Source organism: Enhydra lutris, unplaced genomic scaffold, assembly GCF_002288905.1.
Source record: "Enhydra lutris kenyoni isolate GAN:26980312 unplaced genomic scaffold, ASM228890v2 scaffoldscaffold45, whole genome shotgun sequence".
In the NCBI taxonomy this organism is placed as follows: domain Eukaryota; kingdom Metazoa; phylum Chordata; class Mammalia; order Carnivora; family Mustelidae; genus Enhydra; species Enhydra lutris.
This window is the reverse complement of record NW_019154129.1, coordinates 4,157,848-4,181,322: the sequence shown is the minus strand read 5'-3', so window position 1 is coordinate 4,181,322 and position 23,475 is coordinate 4,157,848. Positions and strand designations below refer to the sequence as shown.

The window sequence follows — 23,475 nt, the reverse complement described above, 5'->3', positions numbered from 1 at the left end:
TTGTGTAGGCACCGCTCAAGACGCTGGGGCCAGGACAGACTGATCTTCCTTCCACGTGTCCAAGATCTGTAGTAGGCTCTCAGGGCTTCGTCTGCCAAGAAGATAAGTAGGCTCAGACCACCCAGCACCTGTGTTCTCTAGTTGAGGGCTCACAGCAGGTGGGAGGGCCAGCCTCTCCTAGGGCCCCTCAGACCCCTTTCCCCTGGGGCATCCCACTTCCCCAACACGGAACAGATGCCCCTCTATGATTCCACTCCCTCCCTCCCCTCGGAAGACAAAGCTGGAAAAAAGCACCTGTTAGACTCTGATTCCCACTCCACCTGCCAGTTAGTTCTGGGCTCAGTTCCCATGTGAATTTCTCTCATTTGCTAATTTCTTTTCATTTTTGATAAGCCTCTGCCACTTCCGCACAATCCCTCCAACGGCTCACTGAACACCCAAAAAAGGAGGCGAACGATGGAACCAATTTTATCATGAGCTACTTGGAAACACTGCTCGGGAATGCATGGTTTAATTCTGAAAATGTTCTTCGATTTTTTTTTTTTTTTTTTCTAGTGAGGGAGCTGCGGTGAGGTTTGCGGGAAGATCTCCCACACTGTGGGCGCAGTGTCTCAGGGTTCTTGTCCCGGTATCTGAGGGGAGCTGGGTGGAAAAGGGGTGCCTTTTCCACTCACATTCCCAGACCTTGACATTTAAAGCAGCTTGGCGAACACAACTCCCTGGTATTTTTAAGTTTCCTATTTACCTATATGTTTGCATGGTGGGCTGTGAGCATTCCTAATCTATGTCTCCCACCTATCCTACAAACAAACATCTCTGGTAGCAGATGGGAAAGACGCACGAAGCAGAATGTTCCCGCGCACCAGAAGAGCCGCACACGAGGCAAAAAGCCTACCTCCCAGAAACTGATTCAATCAATTGTGATAATGGCCATTGCATGGGAAACCATGCAGCTACTACAGAGAGTAAGGTAACCCATCGTGCATCATGGTCATATTAGCGTATACACCCTAGTATAAATAACTTACAATCTTATGTTATTATGTATCCTATTAACGAAACACAAATTACTAGTATTTATTAAATAATATGCCATCATTTATGGTATTTTGTTTTACGCACTGCAAACCACTGGATGAAGCCAACATACATTAATATTCATGAAAAATCAAAGTGCAGAGAATTGCAAAGTCAGTCCATTTGTATAAAGACAAGAAGCGGAGAATATAAATACATTTGAGCATATGCGTGTGCCTATCAGCTATCGGGAGCAGCGGGGCTCGGCAATTCCCCGCGCAGCCGCATCACCTGGAGGGCCTGGGAAAGCGCAGGTCGCCGGGCCGCACCTGCGGGTCTAATCTGGCGGGGGTAGGGGAGCAGGCGAAGGTGCAGGGCAGCAAGCTCCCAGGTGATGCTGATGGTCCGGGACGAGGCACGCACCCTGGGCTCAACCGCGGCAATTTGGGGGACAAGGAGCTTTGGGCTTCTGACTTCTTTAACACTTACGCATTCATTCAACAACCCTTGCCGAGCGTGGGCCCCGCACAGGGCGGCCGTGGAGCGGCCGGGCTGTCGGGTTGGCCACGAGAACCGCCACCTTTTCTCTGCTTCCGGGTGTTTCGTCCCCAGAAGGGAAACTGAGGCTCCGACGCGCGCCCGCCGTCCAAGGTCTCGGACTAAGTCTGGAGGAGCTGGGATTCGAACGCTGACTGTGTCGCCGACAAGCGTCCCGCCGGCTCCCGAGTTCCGGACACGCCTCTTGCCGTGGCTGTGGGGACTCCGGGACCAGCGCCCCAGCGCACGCGGGAACCCAGCAAAGCCGGCGGGTCGATCGGCGGGAGTCTGCTGGGAGCGTCCGGCGCGCGCCCGCTGGAGCTTCGCCCTGCCCCGCCCCGCCCCGCCCCGCCCCGCCGGCCGCAGGAGGGGCGGGGCCGCGCGACGGGCGGGCGGGCGCGCTCGCGCTCGTGTCCGCGGGGCGAGCGCACGGGAGCGACGCCAGGATAGAGGCTCGCGGAGCCGCCATTCTAACGCAGGCGCGGTGGCCAAGTGGTAAGGCGTCGGTCTCGTAAACCGAAGATCACGGGTTCGAACCCCGTCCGTGCCTGACATTTGTCTTCCGGGGCGGGGAGACTTTTTAGGCGTGGGATCACTTTTCCAGAGTGTCCGTCGCAGAGCCCGCCTCCTGTGTCCCGCATCTAGAGCCTCGCCCCTGGGTGCACATGGGCGCAGAGCTGGCCCACTGTTTTCACCCCGTTTGGGTTCACGCTCCCCTCCCCGTCTCGCGGAGGGTGACAGTCGGGGTGGTCTGGCCGCGCCGCCCTCCGCTCGCTGCAGATCAACGCCCCTTACCCGCCTCCCCGCTGCGGGAAGTTGCGGGTCCCCCCGACACCCGTGGCCCCGGGCCAAAAAAAAGAAAAAAAAAATCCTCCAGCTGCTGGCACTGGACTGGGGAGCGCGCCGGCTATTTTTAAAACGAAATCCGTTGCAGGCGCCGCGTTAGGGAGGAAATCCTGCCCAGACGCGGCGACGTTGGGACGCGGGAACCTGAACCCGGTCTGGGCCTCCGTCTGCCCTTCTGGGAAATGGGTCTGTGCCGGCCGGAGGCGGTTGCGAAGCCGCTGCCAGACGCGCGGGCGGTCGAGGCGGCCCCAGGAAACCGAGCTGGGGTCGCCGGGAACCTGTTGTCTCTGCCCCGCGGAAGGATGCACCACGCGGCTGCGCGAGTGCATTTAACGAGTCGAGTGACCTCGACCCCCCCCCCCCGTCCCCCGGGGCGCTGGCCTCTTTGTCGTCTGAAAACCGGCTTGACCTAGCTCGGGGAAACCTGGGTCAGCCTGACATTCCTAAGGGAGTCAGGGGGCTGCTGCTGTCTGCGTGGACTGGGGTGGGGGGTGGGGGTACCTCGGCGTGCCAGCCTGATCTGGGCGGGCTCCCTCTGATGGGGAGAATGGGGTTGGGGTTGTGATGCGGGGGGCGGGGGGCGGGGAGCCTGGCCAGGAGCGGCCAGGGGGTAAGAGCCCCCGCCGTGCCAGCCTTCATAAGCTGGGTTCGCGGGACCCCCACCTCCAGCGCTCCCGAGTTCAGTAAATCCGAGCTGGGGCCAGACCCTTTGCATTTCTACCTCCCTCCCACGGGGTGCTGATGGTGCCGGGCCCCACGGGAGCCGCTCTTCGAGAAAGAGAGCCACGCTCTAAACCCAGGGGCACGGCCGTGTGCATGTGTGCAAAGGCGGGAGCTCACGCACGTGAAAGGAGTGAACAAGGGGGCTTCTCACGCTTCAGCCTGGGGCTCGCTGATTCTTCGGTGCAGTTGGAGACTCTGCGTTTCTGGACTCTTGCTGATGCTGGGGTGGCTGGTCCCCGCCCTCCCTGGCTGGACAGAGGGCAGGATCCACACTAAATGAACAGTCATTCCTCTCCGTGGGGGTGGAGAGGGGTGTCCAATCTGAGAGCTGTTGAAAGGCTTCATTTCTATCCTGTAAACGTTCACCTTGTTTGATTTTCCAGGAGATGGCTGTCTTACCTGCAATTTTCCCCCCCAGATTCATTCCAGAGCCCACAAACCCAAAGATAACCTATTAGAACACAAGCACCACCTTAGAGCGGTCCAGAATTAACAGATAATGATTGAATGTCCTCTTCTCTCCACTGGGCACCCACTTATTTCTTTTTTGAAGAAGGGTCACAAAAGAGCACTTAGGTTCCTTCCTATTAAAAATATCCCTAAATAGCCCTTCCTGTTAAACAAACAGAAAACCACAGGGCCCCCAGCAGGTAGGCCAGTATTGAGGGTGGGGGGGAGTTGAGTGGACCGCAGAGATTTTCCAGTCTTTTCCATCAAAGAGTGGAGCAGCATATCTAGATGACATCATCCTAGGAAAGCACCCCCAATACTTGCCCTGCCCCACCCTATACCCTACGCCCCCCATGGCCCCCCATGATGCATGGACTTTAGAAAAAGGCAATTTAAAATCTAAAGCACTGGGGGCGCCGGGGTGGCTCAGTGGGTTAAAGCCTCTGCCTTCAGCTCAGGTCACGATCCCCTGAGATCGAGCCCCGCGTCCCGCTCTCTGCTCAGCAGGGAGCCTGCTTCCTCCTCTCTCTCTCTCTCTCTCTCTGCCTGCCTCTCTGCCTACTTGTGATCTCTGTCAAATAAATAAATAAAATCTTTAAAAAGAAAAAATCTAAAGCACTGTAAGTACCATTCTCCACCTCCCCACCCCACAATGGCACAAAATATCTAATGGCATGTATTTATATGTGGAGAAGTTGTAGGGGTAAGGTGGGGGCGCCTGGGTGGCTCAGGTCATGATCCCAGGGTCATGGGATCGAGCCCCCCAACTGGCTCCCCTGGGAAGCCCGCTTCTCCCTCTCCCACTCGCCCTGCTTGTGTTCCCTCTCTCGCTGTGTCTCTCCCTGTCAAATAAATAAACAAAATCTTCAAAAGAAAAAAAAAAACCCACAGTTTGGCATACACTGCCAAATCAGCCCCCAGAACTCTGAATTTGGGTCCTCTTTCCACTTAAATGCGTAACGCTGATTATGTGTCTGAATAAGCAAGCCATTTTATGTCGATTTAAACCACTTGTGTTCATGAATATAGAAAGCCATGTTTGGATTTCTATAACTTTTCTATGAATTTCTGGAAGTCGTCTTGAAGTCTGCTGTGTCTGCTCTGTAAAGAATCATTCTCTGGTCTGCTTCGGATATGTAGAGGGAAAGATAAAGAAGCCCCCTACGCTGGGATTGCAGGAGAGGTAACTGAGCCTTGATCGCCCGAGACCCCGCTGTGTGAACTTGACCACTGCGGAGAAAGTGGGTTTGCATTGGGAGCTGCGTAAGGACAGATCATGAGAGGCAGCGGCAGAAAAAGGTTAAATAAGAATTCTGAAGCCGAAGAGGGAGCCCAGAATCCTAACCTTAAGGAGGAGGAAGGGCTGTTGGTCTGCGGAAACTGTGCGGGAGCAAACTCCAACAGTGACACCAGGTGGCAGCATAGAGCAAGGGCAGAGTTGGCTCTACCAGAAACCGGTGGGGGCTGTACACCCTCCACTTAACCTCTCCCGGCCTCAGTTTCTCTCATTCTAAAATTGGAATGATACACACTCACTTGATTCTCGTCTGGTGGAGTAGTAGTAACCCTCCACCAGCCAGGATGTCATGGGCAGCCATTAAAAGGAATGACTGATTGATGGGTCTGGAGATTAATTTAGCAATAAAAGCCGTGTCCTGCTTTGGGGGGGGGGGTTGTTTTATAGCTTTATCGAGGTATAACTTATAAACAAAAACACCCACATATATCGAACGTAGAGAACTGGATGAGTGTGGACGTATGGACGTGCCCAGGGAAACCACCACCGGGGTCAAGGTGGTAGACATACCATCACCTCCAACTTTCCCAGGTCCCTTTGCTTTTTGTGCGTACGTGATGAGAACACTTAACATGAGATCCGCCCTCCCAACAAATTTGCTAACGATAATCATTCTGTTCTACAGATCTCTAGAATTTCTCCATCTGGTATAATGTAACTTTAGGGGATGTCTTCGTAAAAAAATAAATAAGCATATTTATCCACACATGTGTGGATTTTATGTTGGTTTCTCAGAAAGAACACTCACTACCCACCCCCCGCACCCCTCTCCCCTGCGTGGAAGTCTCCCTGTCCTGCCATGGAAACCTCCAGGTAGAGGGAGGGGTGGCGGGGAGTTACAGACCCAGTGACCAATGGCTTTCCTATTATCATGGCATCAGAAAGAGAAGCTGTGTCACTTTCAGGGTCATCATTTTTGCAGCAAAAACTCACAAACATACCTGAAAAAAGGAGAAAATGTGAAGAGTACACAGGTGTCAGGGCGTGGGAAGGCACGGGCGTTCACACAGAGCTCACGCCGTGTAGACGAGATGCCAAGTGTGCAGGGAGAAAGCCCACTCTCGTCATCTGAATTGACCCCCTCGAAGGAGAGGCCTCGGGTCCACCGCCCTGGTCCGTCTCCCATCTGGAATGACATCATTGGCTTTGAAAACCTACATTAAAGAATAAAAAACAGCCCTCTTAGGAAGTGAGTGAGTGATCCGTAGTCATGCATGAGTTGAGAACCACATTTCAAAACCAGAAGCATATCTTAGGCATGAGTAGCACTTAAAAGAAAATATTGTGGCAGCCCCTGGAAGCACCAGACGTTGTTTGTGTCACACCTACTGGAGTTTTGCTTTTGCAAATCACCAGGCTGGCGCAGGACGATCACTTCCCAAGACGTGCTCCCTTCTGCCCCCTGCCCCCCACGCTGCCCCCCTCACTCAGGTGGGCAGAGCTGATTTTTCACTCCCTGTGGGCACAGAAGAACCCCAGAACTCGATGCCTGGTGGCATGTAAGATCTTCGACAATTCTGGAAACACTTCTTTGGAGAAGAGCTGGCAGGCAGACTCCGCGATACCCTGTTATACTCGCCTTCTGGTATTTGCACCCCGTGTCATCCCTTAAGTGGGAAGACTGTGACCTGCTTCCAGCCAACGGAATCTGGCAAAGGGGACGTGATGCCACTTCTGGATAGCAGACCCCTCCTGCTGGTTGGATGGGATGAGCCGCCACGTTGGGGAGGCCCACATGGCCAGGAATGGAAGGCATCCTCCGGCCAAAAACCAGCAAGAAATGGAAGCCTGGGTCCAATGGGCCACAAGGAACCGAATTCTGTGAGCAGCCGTGTGACCCTGAAAGTGAGTCCTTCCAGTTGCTAGGAGCTAAACATTCATGTCACACACACACACACACACACCCCAAATTCATATGTCAAAGTCTTCATCCCCAGTGTGATGATATTAGGAGATTAGGACTTTGGGGGTAATCAGGAGGGGATGAGGTCATGAGCATGAGGCCCTCAGGACGGAATTCATATCTTAAAAAAAGAGGATAAGACACGAGCGCGCTCTCTCTCTCTCTCTCTCCACCATGTGAGGACAAGAAGGCCATGCTGGTGACAGACCCAGGCTTGCACTCGTGTTCTCCCGCCACTGGACTAAGTCACCACAACCTTAGCCACTTAAAACCGCAGCGTCTTTTTCTCTGTCCATGTCTGTAGGTCTGAAACCCAGGTGGGTTCTGGGTCTCACACAAGTCTAAAGTCAAGGTGGTGACCAGCCGGGCTATGATCAGACACTCTGGAGGAATCTTGTTCCGTGCTTCCTCGGGTGGCTGGCCAGATCCGGGTCGCTGCACTGGTAGGAATGGGCTCTGTGTCCTCGGTGCCTCGAGGCCTCTCTCCAATCCTTGTACACAGTGTCCTGACATCTGTGCCAAGTCCCCTGTACATTCCAGATCTTGCCTCACCTTCTGCATCTTTCTCATGCAAGCCAAAAAAAAAAAAAAAAAAAGGTTCTCTGCTTCCTGCAAGCCAAAGAAAATTCTCTGTTTGGGAGGGCTCCAGATTTTGGATTGGGCCCACCTGGATAATCCAGACTCATCCTCCTTTTAAAAAGTCTATAACTTTAATTACATCTGCAAAGTCCCTTTTGCCATGAAACACAACAAATTCATAGTTTCTCCCAAATTTGGGAGACGATGATTCTGCTTACCTCAACCCTTGACGCACCCCTCCTCCCTCACTTGCTCATCTACTTGGTCCGTGCCTAAATCTCTCTCTAGTCACCTACTGTGTATTGGTTTCAACTTTCCCTGCTCCATCTCTTCTTTGATGACTGGTGCTTGGACAGTTGCAGTAGACTCCTAACTAGTATCATTTGCTTTCCATCTTGCCTCTCTTCCATCCTCCTTCCACTCTCATTTGACCTCTCTCCAACAAAACAGTGAATATGTCACTCTCATGATTCCATCCTTTATATCCTTCACAAGATGCCCACCACCACCAGGATAAATCCCAACTCCTCAACATGGCATTTCAGGCCTCAAGTGTCCCTCCTCCAATGCTCCCTCTTGCTCTTGTTTTACACCAGTCTTTAGCATGTCTTCAATTCAGCTTCATCCTGGGGGCCTGCAAATATGCTGTTCCCTGTCCCTATAATGAATGACCTTTCTCCATCTCCAGCTTCCTGGAAAACTCCTACGCATACCACAAAACATTGCCCCACTATTACTAACTTAACGACTATTTTGAATCATCCCTCAGGGCATTGGTTGGAGCTGCTCTTTCCTTGACACACCACCGGCACCTTGAGTTTATTGTTTTTCTAGCACCTACCACACGATAACACAACTACTGGCTTACATGTCCACGCATCTCCCAAGAGATGAGAGGCTAAAAGCTCAAATGCCCAGAGGAGCCAGATGGGCTGTGTGGACGTGTGAAACCTTTCGGGAATAAGGCAACAAGGACTCGAGGGGCATGAGAGAAACTGGAGAGTCCACTCCAGGCTAAAAGCCACCACGTTTCTGAAAAACCCAGGTAAATAAGACCCAGGGGCCTTCCTCTGGCCTCTGCAAGGCTTGCGGAAATTCGTGTACACAAGGCTGTTCACAGCAGCATTGCTGGGAAGAGCTGAATGTCCGTCCAGGAAAACCCAAAAGCAAACTGTGGAATGCTCACAGAAGAGAAAGAAGTTCAGCCGTTCAAAGAAATAAACGGTAACTCCATCCAATGACACGGAGAAAGCTCGCAAAATGTGGAGCAAAAAGAAAAAAAAAGAAAAAAGAAAGCAGGCAGAGAAAGATGATGCCATTTATACAGCGTAAACATTGTGCAAACAAAGCCCTGTTTGTTTCTGGCCTCATAGGTGGTAAAAACATTTTAAAGACCTGCCTAAGTGTGACAGTGTCTACACTCAGGACAGCGTTGTCCCTGGGGATCCCAGAGACTGGCAACAGAGCAGTATTCACTGAATTTGCATTTGATTGGATTTGATTCCTGTATTACTTACGCTGGGTGGTGGCACAGAGGTGTTTGTTAATTTATTCTCTGTTGTTTGCCATTGGCTCATTGGCTCGAAATACCTCACAATTAATGGCAAAAACAAACAAAACAAAACAAAAGTGTGGTTCTCGTGGGGTCTAACCCACATCACGCCGCCGGGCATGTTACACAGTGAGGAAAATGCTATGTCCATTGTACAGATGGCATCACTGAGAGAAAGAGAGAGGAGGTACGCTCCCCAGGTTCCGGAGGACGGACTGGCCTTGGGATCGGGGCTGGAGGCCTGTGTGCAGAGGTAGAAATGGCCCATCCCTGGGCTTTTCCCAGAACCAGCCCTCCCAGGCTCAGATTTATGCGGACATTGGCACAATGTGGCATTCCAAGGCCACGGCAGTCTGGTATCAGAAGGGAGCTGAACAGCCTTTTCAGTGTCCCTCGTGGCCTTCTAGAAGCTACCAGAGCAGGCTTTAGTGGGGAGAGGCTCCAATAATCCAACTCAATGGCTCTCAGAATTCTCCCACTGTCTCCGTGGCCAGCCCATCCGGTAGGAAGCCGCCTTTGGCCTTGGCCTCTCCAGACTCTGTCTGCCCCCTTCCCTGCCCACCCCTCCACCCCTCCCCGCCTACCCTTCCCCTGTAAGCTGGGATGACTCTCTTCTGACTAACTCGCCACTTGTCACCTACATAACCTATTCTTTCTCCTACTACCTGTCCCTTCCTAATACATCTCCATGATGTCTAGGTTCCTTTCAACTAGTCCCATCACCCATTACCCTGACGGGCATATGAAGCCCTTGCCTACAAGGCTAACCCAGAGTCTTTGGGGACCAGGTGTGGATGCTCAAAAGATTCTACTCTCTTTCCTTCCCCTGTGACAGCCACTCCCACAGACCTGAACCAGCAACTCTCCACTCTTCCCACATCCCCTGTCCAGGATAGGTAAGGTGGCCAGCCATCTGGTTTTCCTGGGACTGTCCCAGTTTTATCACTGAAAATCCAATGACCCGGAAAACCCCTCGGTCCTGGGTAAACCAGGATGATGGGTCATTCTACCTATCCTTCCGTCCAAAAGAAGCCAGTCATCTCAGGGACTCTCTTAAGAGACTTGAGGACTGGCCACCGCCATTAGGAATGGCCATCAGCCTCTGACCAGCATGAGGTCCTAAACTCCAAGGACATCTTGCCGTCAGTGTCACACAGGGATCGCTGCATCCCCAAGATGCAGGTGGAGATCCGGGCCCCGAATAGGACCATGTGGACCCAGGCAGCCATGAAAGTTGCACATCGCATTCTCCAGGGGTAGACATGGGGAAATTTCTATTCCAGGCCATGAAGGTTGGGGCTCGCCCCATTGACCTCAGCTCTGCATTTGCAAGAAGAAAGAATTTTAAGTCAAGGGGTCAAAACTCAAATACCTATATGACCAGGCAGACGACCTCAGCAAATCCAGCCAGGCAGGAAGTATGCCCTTAGCACTTGGGATACTTTTTTCTACAAGGAACAAGGGCTGCTCCATCTCAAACTGCCTTTAAAAAAGAAAGACATTTATAAGATATTTACCAGGATGTCTAGAGGTATGGTGGGTCTCTCAACTGAATGTTTGAGCAACTCCATCAGGCCACTAGAGACACAGGTTCCTTCCGCCTCTCTTCTCTGCCATCAGCATGTCGGCTTCGCCCTCAAGTCTGGCCCAAAATGGCTGCTGCGGTTCCAGACATCACATCCAAATTCATCATCTCTCATTGGTTGGGATTGTATCAGAAGATTATTCTCCAACCAATGACTGGTGGTTTCCTCTGAGCCAAAGAGCTGAGCTGGAGAGGGGTGAGGAAGAACAATGAGAAGAGAATTTCCATGACCGAGTTGCGGAAGGATCTGGGACAGCCACCTGTAAACAGAGACACTGGTGGTGCATAAGCCTCCTTGTCCTCCTGGTCTCTGAGCCAGGCACCACATTTCACAGCCTCTTGGGGTATTTGTTGGGCCTCATGACTGGTGCTCACCAATGTGGGACACTTCCTAATTGATGCATTTAAAAGCTTTCCCTATAGCCCCAACCCAGCTCATGGAGAAAGAATGAAGCCCTAGAAGATATCAGAGCACCTATCATGATCTTGGGGCTGTGGGATCGGGCCCCCCGTTGGGCTCCACGCTCAGTATGGAGCCAGCTTGGGACTCTTTCTTTCTCTGTCTCGCTCTGCCCCTCTACCACCGCTCCACCCCTACCCTGCACTTTTTCTTTCTCTCTTTCTCTCTCTCTCTTTCTCGAATAAATAAAATCTTTAAAAAATATATTTTAAAACATTTTTGAAAAAGATGCCAAGCCCCAAAATAAAAGGCACCTGGGTTTCTAATTAACCTGTGGATCTCCCTGCTCCCGACTTCCCGGGCTGTGATCCAAACAAGAAATAAAATTGTACCGTGGTGAGCCACTGGAAGTGTGGGACTGTTTGTTACAGCAGCTAGCCTTTCCTGATGGATGTTCTACCACCGGCTGCTCCTTTCTAACCAACTGTGGCCCCATGGCAATGCGGGCCCACCACTGCCAAATCTCTTGATCAACTGTTTTTGTTTTGTTTTGTTTTTTAAGAGAAGCCAGAAATCTGGATTTTTTTAAATACGAAATTTCCTGATTGAAAAATGTTGGCAACCAAATCAAATTTACTATTATTATTTTAAATGGTCTGTGGGCCAAAAGAAACACGTCTGCGGGCTCCACTTGGCCTGTGGGCTGCCAGTGGTAACCTCTGGTCAAAACACTTCAAAGTCAAGAGTATTGATTTTTAAGTTGGTACTGGTCTGAGCGGTGGCGCTAGGCCCACGGTCATGTGGGTTCCAGAGAGGAGGTCTGTGCGGAAGGAGATGCCGTCCGAGTCCTCCGTGTCTACCTGGGCTGCGTGTGGAACATTCTTCCAGGTTCCTGACACAGCTTGGCCCCCCCTGCTGGAATTCCAAGACATTGACTTTGCATTTCTCGGCGACCAGGTCACGCTAGACCAGGCCGACCTACCCACCCAGTCCGTGGTACTGCTCCACGCTTTGGTGTCCACAACTTAGAGACAAGGGAGAACCCCTAGTGTCCAGAGGCACGACCGGTTCCCCACTCCCATTTAACAGGGATGGACCGTTGTTGCTACGATTTACATTTACGGAGTGCTTATGCAAATGCAAATCCTGCGATTTCACTCTCTTAAACATCCCCGTTGTTACCAGTGAGGACTGCCGAGAACTTGTCCAAGGTCACAGCCTGATTGATCTCTGGCATCTCTTTCCATTGCAAAGCCTTTCTTAACTGGCCTTTGTAACTGGTCTGTGTCACTTTGTGTCTAGCAGGCGAGGGGCAGGTCCCCAGCAGACCAAGAAGCAAAGAGCCCTCTGTCTCACCAAAGAGCAGTTTGTCTTTCTGTCTACCCGGGGCCTGGGGTTGTCAGCCTCCTGAGAGCCCCCACATCTTCACAGATGGGACATCGCTGCCGTCCCAGTGCTCACCCCCACCCAGGTTCTCTTCTAGTACTTTTCCTTCTTTCTGCTATTCCTAACAAAACTTGATTTCGCCCCTGCCGTGTGCCGGATGGGGCAGGGTACCAGGAGTCTGGGCCTTTCCCGGAGGCTCCTTCTGCCCAGGATAGCCACTTTGTACTTCTGGCCTGGGCCCTGGCATCTTCTCCTGGCCAGAAACCTGGGTGCAGGTGGGACCCCTTCCTGGGAGAAGGCCAGAGTGGGCCCCCGGAGCTTCTGGCTGAAGAGTGGGGTGTTTCCCCGAGTCTGGCTTAACTGGATGTCAGGCCGGCCACTGGCATGGGTCGCAGGACGCGGAGCCAGAATAGGCAACAGCAGCCCTCCAAGGGATTGGGGGACATCTTTTAGGGTGCTTTATTTATTTTTTTAAAGATTTTATTTATTTGTTTGACAGAGATCACAAGTAGACAGAGAGAGAGGAGGAAGCAGGCTCCCTGCTGAACAGAGAGCCCATAGCGAACTCGATCCCAGGACCCTGGGATCATGACCTGAGCCAAGGGCGGAGGCTTTAACCCACTGGGTCACCCAGGCGCCCCTAGGGCACTTTAAAGTACAAAGTAAAGGCAGGGCCCTGGTTGGCTTGGGAGGGGCGTCTTGTCCGCAGGGGCTCGCTATGAAGAGTGACTCGGAGACACTTATATAAATGTCATATAATTAATTTCCACAGGAGGCTGTATTAATGAAAATTCTGAGACTATGTCCATGAGGCCAATTTTTGCAGCATTCCTGAATATTTTTTCCCTTGTTAGGATATTTCTGTTACGTATTTTCTGTTAATGGGATTTAAAATGGCAACTTTTGGGGCGCCTGGGTGGCTCAGTGGGTTGAGCCGCTGCCTTCGGCTCGGGTCGTGATCTCAGGGTCCTGGGATCGAGCCCCGCATCGGGCTCTCTGCTCTCTACGGGAGCCTGCTTCCTCCTCTCTCTCTGCCTGCCTCTCTGCCTGCTTGTGATCTCTCTGTCAAGTAAATAAATAGAATCTTTAAAAAAATAAATAAATAAATAAAATGGCAACTTTTAAAGACAAAATAAATAAAAAGAATATCTTTATAGGAAGCAATGGGGGAAAAATGCCAAGTACCCCTCCCTACCAGGGTATTTGATTCATTTAAGCCCCAGGAGAGTCCTATAAAGCAGGTATTAAAATTCCCACTTTACAGATGAGGAAGCTGAGGAGGCCCAGGCAGGCTCAGCAGTGTCCAGGGTCTCCCTACTGGTGAGAAGCAGTAGGGGGAGCCCAGCCCCTCAAGCACCCTACCCCATAAGAGAGGCTGCAAAGGCAATGCAGTCTTCATGGAGACCACATGCCAGGAGGACTAGCCGGGAGAACCCAGGTGGACACCCTGGCCCAGCTTTGGTCACTCATGGTGCCCTGACCCGACATCTTGAGGTCAGGGACCTGTCCTGTTTGTCCCTGTGGACCCAGCGTCAGCTCTGGGCCTGTCACACAGCAAGCTTGGGATCCAAGAACAACTGACCTCAAAGTCTCAGTCGTTTCCTCTGGAAAATGGGCAGAGCTCAGCAAGCTAGTATACATCCGTGCTTGGCGCACAGTAGGTCTTCAGGAGCAAATGGGGACCGGTGACTATCAGTAATCAGCCCTTTGCTCTAAGTGGCATCTGACCTATTCCCCCTTGTGCCACATTCCCCTCCAAGTTGCTATGGAAGAAACTATCCCCTAGGGGTCCTTCCGCCCCCGTGAACCCAGAGCCCTCCCCTCCACAGCCTTCTTTGCCTCTCTCTGAGCCCTGCCTTCCAGGCTTCTGGAATTAGAACCCTGCCAGGGAGAAGGGGCATGAGACACAAAGCAGTGAGTCGAAGATCAGGACAGTGACTACAAACCAGGACTCCCCCGCTTCCTCCCCCCCAAAAGTGGAGGGGGGGGAGTAGCGGTGCCCCCCAGGGGAAGAAGGAGAAGAGGGGCCTACCCGGCTCACTCCTCCTGGCTGTGGTCCCTGGGATCCCCTTGATGGCATCAGGAGGCCCCACTGGGTTGGGCGATGTGTTTTCTGAGTGTGACACGTGTTGGCCAACAGAGGACAGCAAATACATTTTTTATGATCCTGGGAGGCTCAGTGCTGTCACATTTGCTCGAAAAGAGGCTGGTCAGTAGAGGAGACAAGTCATGTCTCAGTTATTTGGATCCTCTTGGGGCAAGAGGAGACACTTGTAGGATGATTGGGGGGGGCGTCCCTGGGCAAGGGATGCAGGTAGGGCAGAATTTCAGGAGGGGCTGAGCTGTAGAGGAGGGTCCCTCTCACCGTGGGACCTTATGTAGCTTATGGAAGGTGTGTCACGTCAGGCGACAGAGCTTCACCAGATGGAGAAGTTACCCTCAATGCCCTACCCCCCATTTCCAGCAGATCTCTCTGACGCTGCCGCTTGGAAAGCAGCACCAAAGTGACATTGGAACGGGACAGGGGTAGGTGGGAGGAGGGGGAGAAGCACAACTTTATGTTTTGGCCTGAAAGCGGGTTGGTATTTGGGGAGCTCTTGGGAACAGAGCATGTCCGTCCCGTTTCCAAAACTGGGGGTTCCAAGGGACCCGGTTATCACAGAGCAGGTTAGGATTAGGGTGGTGACCAGGCGTGGGGGCCCGTCTGGGTGCTGCTCTAACTTCCACTGTTTGTTCATGGGACGATGAAAATGGGAGGAACGGCTAAAAGCGCCTACTGGCACCGTCACTGCCTGTTCCCAAAAGAGGCTAGCCGATCTGGGGGCGAGTCTGAATCTTAAGTAGATGTGTCCCCATTCAGGCACCCTGCACCCCAGCCGAGGGATCCCTGGAGCGCATGTGGAGGACTCCTGCCCGCCCCCAGAAGGGAGGCCCTGCCCAGGCTCCCTCCTCCGGCCCACGGGGTGTTGGAAATGGGGAATCTCTCCCTCCCTCGTCCGTTTCCCCCCCCACCCCAGTTTGGAGAACCCCAGGTTCTGCCCCCACAGGTCGAGGCTGACGTCGCCGCCGCATTTCTAGGAATGCCCCTATCCGCTGACTATATTTGGCGAGGGTTTCTAGGAAGGCACCCCCCCCCCGCCCCCGCCCCAGCCCCAGCCCCAGCCCCCACCCGGGCAGGCGGGCGGGCGCGCGCCGCTTCCAGGCTCTCGCCCTCTCTCCCGGGCAGGGGAGGAGCCGCCCCGCCTGGGCCGCCGCCGCCTCCCCAGCGCCGCCAACCCCCGGCCGGCCCAGCCCCCGCCCCGGGCCGGCCGTAGGGCGTGGGGGGGGGGGAGCGGGGGAGGGGGGAGGGGGGGGGCGGGGGCGCGGCTTTGTGGCGGCAGCGGACCGTGGAGGCCGGGTGCAGCCCCGTCGGCTCCGTGCTCTCCGCAGAAAAGGATTTTCTATGCCCCCCGCCCATCACTTGGATCTTGTCTGGGGAGGGAGGGGTGGGATCTTTCTCTAGAAGTCACCCCCCCACCCGCGGTGAAGGATTTGAGGCTGGGCTCCAATCGAGGCGGAGGCTGCAGGGCCCGCGGGCGCCCCCCGCCCCGCGCACGCCTCCCGGGAGCCCAGGAAGGCGCAGCCCCGGGGGGCCCCCCTGCGCCCCCGGAGGAGGCAGCGGCGGTGAGTGTCCCCCTCTTGCCTGCATGGCACCCTCCCCCCGCGCCGGGGCGGGGGCCGCGGCAGGTGGGTGCCCAGGCCCCCGGGCCCAGGGGGTGCGGGGCGGCCGCTTGGGGGGGGCGGGTGGGGACGCGAGCGGGGAGGTGGTGGCAGGGGCAGCGCCCGGCTCTCCGGGGACCCGGCGCTAGACGCTTGTCTGGGCTGCGATCCGCCGCCGCTGCCACCCCCCGAGGCGGCGGGGCTGGGCTACCTCCCCGGCCCCCTCCCCGGCTCCCGAGAGGGGCGTGTTAGGCGAGGAGGTGGGATCGGGGCGAGGCAGCCCCCCACCTCCCCGATGCTGGGGCTTGGAAATTAATCGGCGGTTGGAAAGGCAGCCACCCCGCCCCCACCCTGGAAAGCCCGTGCGGGAAACTGACTCGCTGCGTGACCCCGATATCAATGCCGCGCGGAGAGCAGGCCGCCGGCTCGCAGGTCCGCGCCCGCCGCGCCCCGCCACTCCACGTGCGCCCCGCGGGCCTCGCTGGCTCGGCCCGGGCCCCGGGGACCGCCGGCAAAGCAGGGGAGGACAGTCCCCAGAGAGTTATCGCCTCCCCGAAGTAAAGTTGGCTGCCCCCTCCCGCCCTCCCCCCCGAGGAGCAGGCGGCCATAGCACGTTGGCTTAGCTTTTGATGGGCAGGAGCCCGGGGTGGTGGTGGGGGGGGACGACACACGCAACTAGGTTCCGGGGTGCAGACTGGGGTGTCAGGGCCCGAGACCACACCGTGTTGCTCTGACAAGAGTTAGGGTTAAAAAAAGGTGGGGGGAGAGACATTTTGACTTGGGGATGGGGGGAGTGGCCTTTCTGCTTTTCTCCTGCTTCCAGTCCCCACCGTGGGGAGCGTTGGAATGTGCCGCTCAGATCCTCTGAGGACACATCCATATTTATAATTTATTTTTAGGAGAAGTTGTGAAAAAGAGAGGGGGTTTAAAATGGGGAGAAAAGGGGGGTTGGCCTTTTCGGAAGCCAGAGGCTAATTGAGCTATTAAGTGGAAATAATTTCCCCCAATCCGGGCAAGCAGCAAATTTGACTTTAATGAGGGACAATTAAGGGCGTAAATAACTAAACTTTAGCTGGCTGTGGGGGGTGGGGATTGGATGCGGCACCAAGGGCACTCCTTTTGCGCTTTGCTAAGGGACATTTTGGGGGCCCAGCCCTCACATCTTCCCAGGGAAAGCTTTTGGGCCCAACTTGTGGGGCTGGGGGCAGGAGAGGGAAAAGATACCCGCTTTGGGGGTGGTTAAAATACCAGCCCCCATCCCTCCCACCACCATCCTGGCTTTTCAGTAAGGTCAACTGTCATCTCTGTAGGCAAACCCGAGATTTCCTTTAATTATCCAGGATTCTCCAAAATCCTCCCTCCGAGGCCGCCTGCCCCAGGGCCGTGAGCTGTGGAAGGGAACACACTTCTTTCAAAAGGTTTTGGAGGCTGTGGTCCCAGAATCGGGGTTTTGAGGGCGAGATGAGTTTATGTTTTATCCAACTGGCCCACAAAGTCCCGCTTTTGGGGTCATTCTAAACATCGAGGGACTCAGGCCCAGCAGCCGCTGGAGAGAGAGCCAAGAGCTAACACCTCCAAGTTGCATGTCTAAAAGCTGATTGGAGAAGGGGGGGGGGGGGGGTTGGTTCCTTTTGTAAAAGGGGAAAGGTGTTGGGGGGGGGGGGGGTGGATATTCTTGTGTGTATGTATGCGTGTGTGCGCCCGCGCACGTGTGGTCGCACACACCACTCAGTTTGTTGAACCTGCTAAGTTTTTAAGAGCCTCTTGCCTTGGGAGGCCAGAAAGAGATAAGGGAATCGTACAATTTTTTTCTTCCTTCAGTGGTTTAATGAGATGTCGTAGAGGATAGGATTTGAACGGAATGAGTGGCATCCCCGTTTGACACCCTCCAAATCAAACACCGTTGGAGCTCTGAATGGTAATGACGTTAGATCTGTCTTCAGGAGCACCCCTCTGCTGACTTCCAACACAGACTATTTCTTTGGTGCCTTGCTCTGAGCCATTTTTGTAGGAAACTCAGGATAGTGTGTTCATGGGAGCTCTCTAAGACAAGGGTGATGGGGCACAAATGCTCAGCCTGGAGCATTCACCTTATTAAGTTGTCTTCGTTTACACACACACATACACACACACACACACAGCCCTGCCCTCCGGTTGTGACCTGTACAGACACCCACATACCTTAAGTTGATTTACTTGCAAACCTGGATCTCAGTCGCTCAGTCGCATGTCCACAGCACCGAACAGGAAAGTGAGCTGTACCCGGAGAACTTTGGAACACAGGGTTCTTGATGGGAGATTCTGTGTTTGTAACAGACAGGAGACATGTACACATAGATGACATTTGCACTCCGGGGCCTTGGCAAAAACAGTTCTTTACTTGCCGAGTTCTTTTCTCTTCGTTAGGGGACACGATGAAACAGCACAATTTCCGAGAGTCCACGGTCCCAGCGTGGCTCATTGATGGGAAATTGTCACATTGTGACACAAATTGTGCTTGTGCTTTGCTGAATCGTTGCCCCGACCCAGGCAGCCCCAGAGAGCTGTCAGATCCTATTTGCTTTGCTAAATAAGGATATCTCGCCAAATTAGCCTGTAATGATACTTGTACAAATCTGGGGTTTTGCGTGAATTAACGAGGCCGGAACGGGGAACATTGCGCCAAGACACTGAGCTCTCATCCAGGCGGTGAAGCCGTATGTTAACATGCCTGGATGGCGAAGTGGGGGAAATCAGATGGAGTTTCGTGCCGGATGTGGAGCGAGTCTGCTTTCCTGTGAGCATTTGCAGTGGCACACGCAGCCGCCCCTGACATGGCGCGTGTAACTCTGAATACATTTAGCGCAACTTTTCCCCCCTTCGGAGTCTGGAAACAGGCAGGGTGGCATGGGGAGGGGCTTGCAAATCAGGACTCTGCAGAGAGAAGTCCTCGGTCTGGTACTTCGGCAGAGAATTCACAGCTCCTTTGCTTATTCCTGCCACCATCCTCTCTCTCTCTCCCTGCCTGCAGCAGTAAGAAAACACACGTACACACACGCGCACGCACGCGCGCACACAGACACACACAGAAATTAACAAGGAACTGCTGAATGTGCTGAACGCATTTTGGCCTTTATCCTTTGGCCTCTGTGTGAAATTTCATGAAGGGGTTGCTCTCCCCAGCCCGACCCCCCACCTCCTAGAGGTGTGGATTCAGAAAGAAAAAAAAAAAAAATAGAAACTTTGGATTTAGTTCTTAGTCATATACATGATCTGGCGAATCTCATCGAGACACAAATGTTTCGAAGGGGGATAATACGATCTAGAGGGGTTAGTGCAAGGAGAGAAATACTTAAGAATAAAACATGCGTTTATGACTCAAACCAATGAAAGGTGGGAAAGTCCCTACAAGGGAACACTCCGTTTCTTGCTCCCTAGCACCACCCCCCAAACACACACACACTCTCTCTCTCTCTCTCTCTCTCTCTCTCACACACACACACACACATATACACACATACTCCACCTTATATTAAGAACAGAAAGCTGATTCTTGCCAGGTAAAGGTACGGCTTTCTAGTAGCAGATCAGCTCACCCTCTTTTCATTGGGATCGTGGAGTAAATACAGCTCGTTCGTTGGGGGCGGTTAAGGATAAAAATTAGCCAGATCACGGTTAAGGGAAACTCGGTCCTTAGAGTCACTTGCCAGAAAAAAAAAAAGAAAAAAAATGTTCACACACCAACAAAATGAAACATTGTTCTGGAATTTTCTCTCTTGCCCAGCATCCCAAACTCAGGAACACGTACAGGGTTTTGTTTTGTTTTGTTTCTGTGCTGTTTATGTACAGAACGAGGGAAACAAAACCACCACACGACCGTGAGGTAAACCACCATCGACTGTGCAGGCCGCACAGCCACGCAGGCTTTTCGAGCAGAAGGATGGATGACAGAGTTGGGAAGGAGTGAGCTTTGGGGTGCTGCCGCCTACCTGAGCCCCCAGCCCTCGTCTGGTCTCCCGCCTGGCATCTGAGGTTGTAGGAGGCATGTCAGTATTTATAGTCGGAGCCCTGAAGTTTCGGATTGTGTATCATCTTCCTTCTGTCAAGCATGGGCATTTAAGGAACCACAGGGTAAACTTGGGTATCCCTGACCGGCTGCACCGCTCCATGAAAGGGAGACACACGCACGTAGGAAGAGAAGTTGCTGCTGGTGTCAGAAGAAAGCCATGTTAAAAATGCACCCGGAAGACGGGGACGATGGAGCCTTTTGTCCAGGATTTGCTTGGCCTCCGCAGGGCAGGGAGGTGTTGGCCGCCTTGTGCCTGAACTTAGCTGTGCAGCGTGGTGTGAAAGTTCTCAGAGGCGTGCAGAAAACTAGGCTCTCTTGTTGGAATCGTGCGTGAGATCAGTGCCCGGGCCTGTTGGCATCTCTTGCCCGAGGCAGCCCGGACTGTGGCCAGCCCAGGCCTGAACGTTGCCTTAAAGGCGCGAACCAGAGCCTAAAAGAGCCCCCGGACAGGTGCACCGGGTAGGGGGGGTGTCTCTCCTCTGGCCAGTAGCATTTGTTGGCCAGAAGAGGGGTGTTTGGCTCCTGAGGGTGGCCTCCCCAGAGACTGCAGGCCTTACTGTCCCGTTTACCACGTGCTCTCTGGCAAGGGCAGAACCCCACTTTGCTAAGCAGAGCCTCCCAGATGCTCAGAGGGAAACCGATGAGGCAGTCCTAGGGGCTTGGGGCAAATCCTCCTGTGCGAGAGCAGATGGGAGTCAAGAAAGTTCAGGGGCAGAGCTGTGTTTTGGCAGGCCAGCTGGAAGTCTCTCCAGGATCCTTGCATTTGGGGTGGGCCCAGGGGGCGTGGCACGGGGCCAGCAGCATGTCCGCTACTGTGCCAGCCCCCCACGCAAGCTGCTGCCTTCCCCAGCCTTCTTCCATCGGGCAGCGAGGAAGACCCAGGCTGGCAGGGCAAGGGTCGCAGCCCAAAAGTGGGGAGAAGGTGTCAGAGGCCCCTCAGAGGGCCTGCTGGGCAGATGACGGGATCCCGAGCTGGCCTGGTGGGGAGGGGGTGCGGGGGCGGCCAAGAGAGAACCGGGTGGGCATCCCGGAGTGGAACTTGCAGGAAAGAAGCCAGCTCAGGCGTGTTGTACCCAAGTCAGCCAGTCCCATGGGACACCCACTTGGCCTTGTGGGTTCCTGATGGTATCTTAACAGTGGCATTCAAAGGTCCAGACCAGGCGCTCGCAGGCCATGCCATATTTAGCCTCTGTTTCACCCAGAGAATATTTTAGGTGTTGCTTGAAAGAAGAGATCCGGGCCGGGCCGCCAGCTGTCACATGGCGAGCGTGGAGTCGCTCCCTGGCCGGCCTGGCCCCGACGGCCGGGTGCTCACCGGCACAGATGCCCCGCGTCCCTGCCAGAGCTCAGGGGCCGCCCAACAGGTGCCCAGAAGCCCGCGAGCACTCGGGGAGCAGGTTCTGGGCCGGGAACGGGAAGGCTTTGAGTCCCGGGAAGGCTTTGCATCCCGTTCTCATTCCAGGGGCGATAAGGCAGAGGTGGCCTCCATTCACAGGGCTCACAGAGGCTGTTTTCAGCCCCTCTCTTCTCTCGATGGCCCAGTGTGATAGGCCAGCTTGCTGAGCAAGCAGCCTCCTGCTCGGGTGTCAGCACCAGGGAAAGGTTAACCCTTTCGGGGGCCCGGGGGTGCCGGCCGGCATAGGGGAACGGCACCCACGGAGAGCTTGCTGGCTACTGGCCCCAGGGAAGCCAGTGCACTGGGCTTCTTAATCCTCGACCTCTGGTAGTCAGACCTGAGAGATGGTGTTCTGGGCCTCAGCGGGGCTTCCTCCCACCTGTACCTGCTTCTGCCCCATCAGCCATGACCCTGCCCAGGCCTTCGCCCCTTGGGTTGGTTGTATGGCCATGGAAACCACTGCTCCCCTTTCCAGGTCTTTTCCCCTCGGTTTCCACATTGACTGCCTTTTCCACGTTCCACACGGGGAGGTACTGACGGATGCGTGGTTCCCTTAGATCGGGAAGGAGAGTTCGGGGGGAATCCATCGGGGTCTTGGGGATATGTCACAGGCGAATCGTGGAAGTGGCCTGGTGTCATGGACTGATGCTTCTAACCGGCTCTGAGATCCCTGATCTCGGTGTTCCGGGCACAGAGGAGGCACGTCTGTTCTCGAAGCCGCTGCATGGCGACCCGTTTAGCCGGCTGTGGATCATCAGTCTTTCTGGGGAGCTGGGAAGGGCCCGCCATGTACCCTGAAAGCTCTGGCTTGTTGAACATTTGCTCTAACTTCGTACATTTTTTCCTTTTTAGTTTGGCTCTTGGTGCTCCGAGAGCCACCACTTCCTGCCCAGCTGGTTTGTTACCGCAGGGAAAATGAGGGACTTTTGGGGGCAGATGTGTTTCCGTTCCACTATCATAATGCCCCTAAAAATCCTTATTGCTCTTGCAGTATTCCTCGGGGTCCCTGGGCCAGCTGGGAAGACGGCATCTCGGAGGTCCTCCAGCAACTAAAAGAAGAGAAAGACCTTCCCCCCAAAGTTCTCCCTGCACACACGTCCCCCCTGCACTCACACAGGGCTCATGACTGGTTCCTGCCCCAGCCACAGCCATGAAAAAGAAAAAGGCACCATCACAGACACTGGTTGCTAATCGTGCTTTTTTGCCCTCCAGGGGCAGAGTGTTGGAGGTCAGGCCCCGGGAAACGGCCGCTGTGGGGACTGTGCGCCGCCTCTGGGTGGGGGGAGGGGGGTGGAAATGGGGGGAAAGGTAGAAAAGGAGCAAGTGTTACCAGTTTGACCAGGCGAGTGAGGCAACTCTCACCGTTCAGCCTGGTCCTTCCAGCCGGGCCTCTGGGATCTTCACCTTGGCAAGGGGCCCTGGCCGGCCCTGGCGTTCTCCCCATCCCAATCCCTGAGCCAGGCCACGTTCCCATTTTCTGCCTCAGTTTCCCTATCTGCCACAGGAGGGGCCACCCTCCAGGCTCTGGCCTCGAAACGTTGGCGGTTGCCACCCACTGCTGTAGTGAGCTCGGGCTGTAGGAGCCCCGAAGGTGCTTTGAAAACGGGGATGTTAAAGCATTCACCGGGGAAGGTGTTAGTACTGGTATTTCCTAACACATGCCTTATAGGCTGAGGTGACTCGAGGAGGGGAGAGCGCAGCCCCATAGCGGGCACGTTTCTGGAATCAGCCTGCTTGTGTCTGGGACTCCCGCTGTGTTACCCCAGGCAAATGGCTCAACCTCTCTGAGCGGCCGTATCCTTCCTTGTGAAACCCACAGGTTAGAATAGCTGCCTCCCAGGTCCGATGCGCAGACCTACCCAGTGACCGGAAGTGGCAGCCAGTTCCAAGTGCCGTTTACTCTCCTCGGTATTTCCCTGTATGGCGAATTTCTGTTTGCAGCAAGCACTTGTTTTCAGTTGAGTGTAGGGGATAGAAGGACCCCTTTTCTGTACCAGCTTACGTAAGTGAAAGAGAGTACGTTGCTTGGAAGAAAAATACTAAGCAAAGTATAGTAG

The 23,475-nt window shown here is 54.3% G+C and overlaps 1 non-coding gene across 1 annotated transcript; it reads left to right on the top strand.

Moving 5' to 3' along the window:
* Positions 1-2,032: 2,032 nt before the first annotated feature.
* TRNAT-CGU lies at positions 2,033-2,104 on the top strand. The gene has a single exon. It is a non-coding gene; the product is annotated as a tRNA-Thr (tRNA).
* Positions 2,105-23,475: the final 21,371 nt, after the last annotated feature.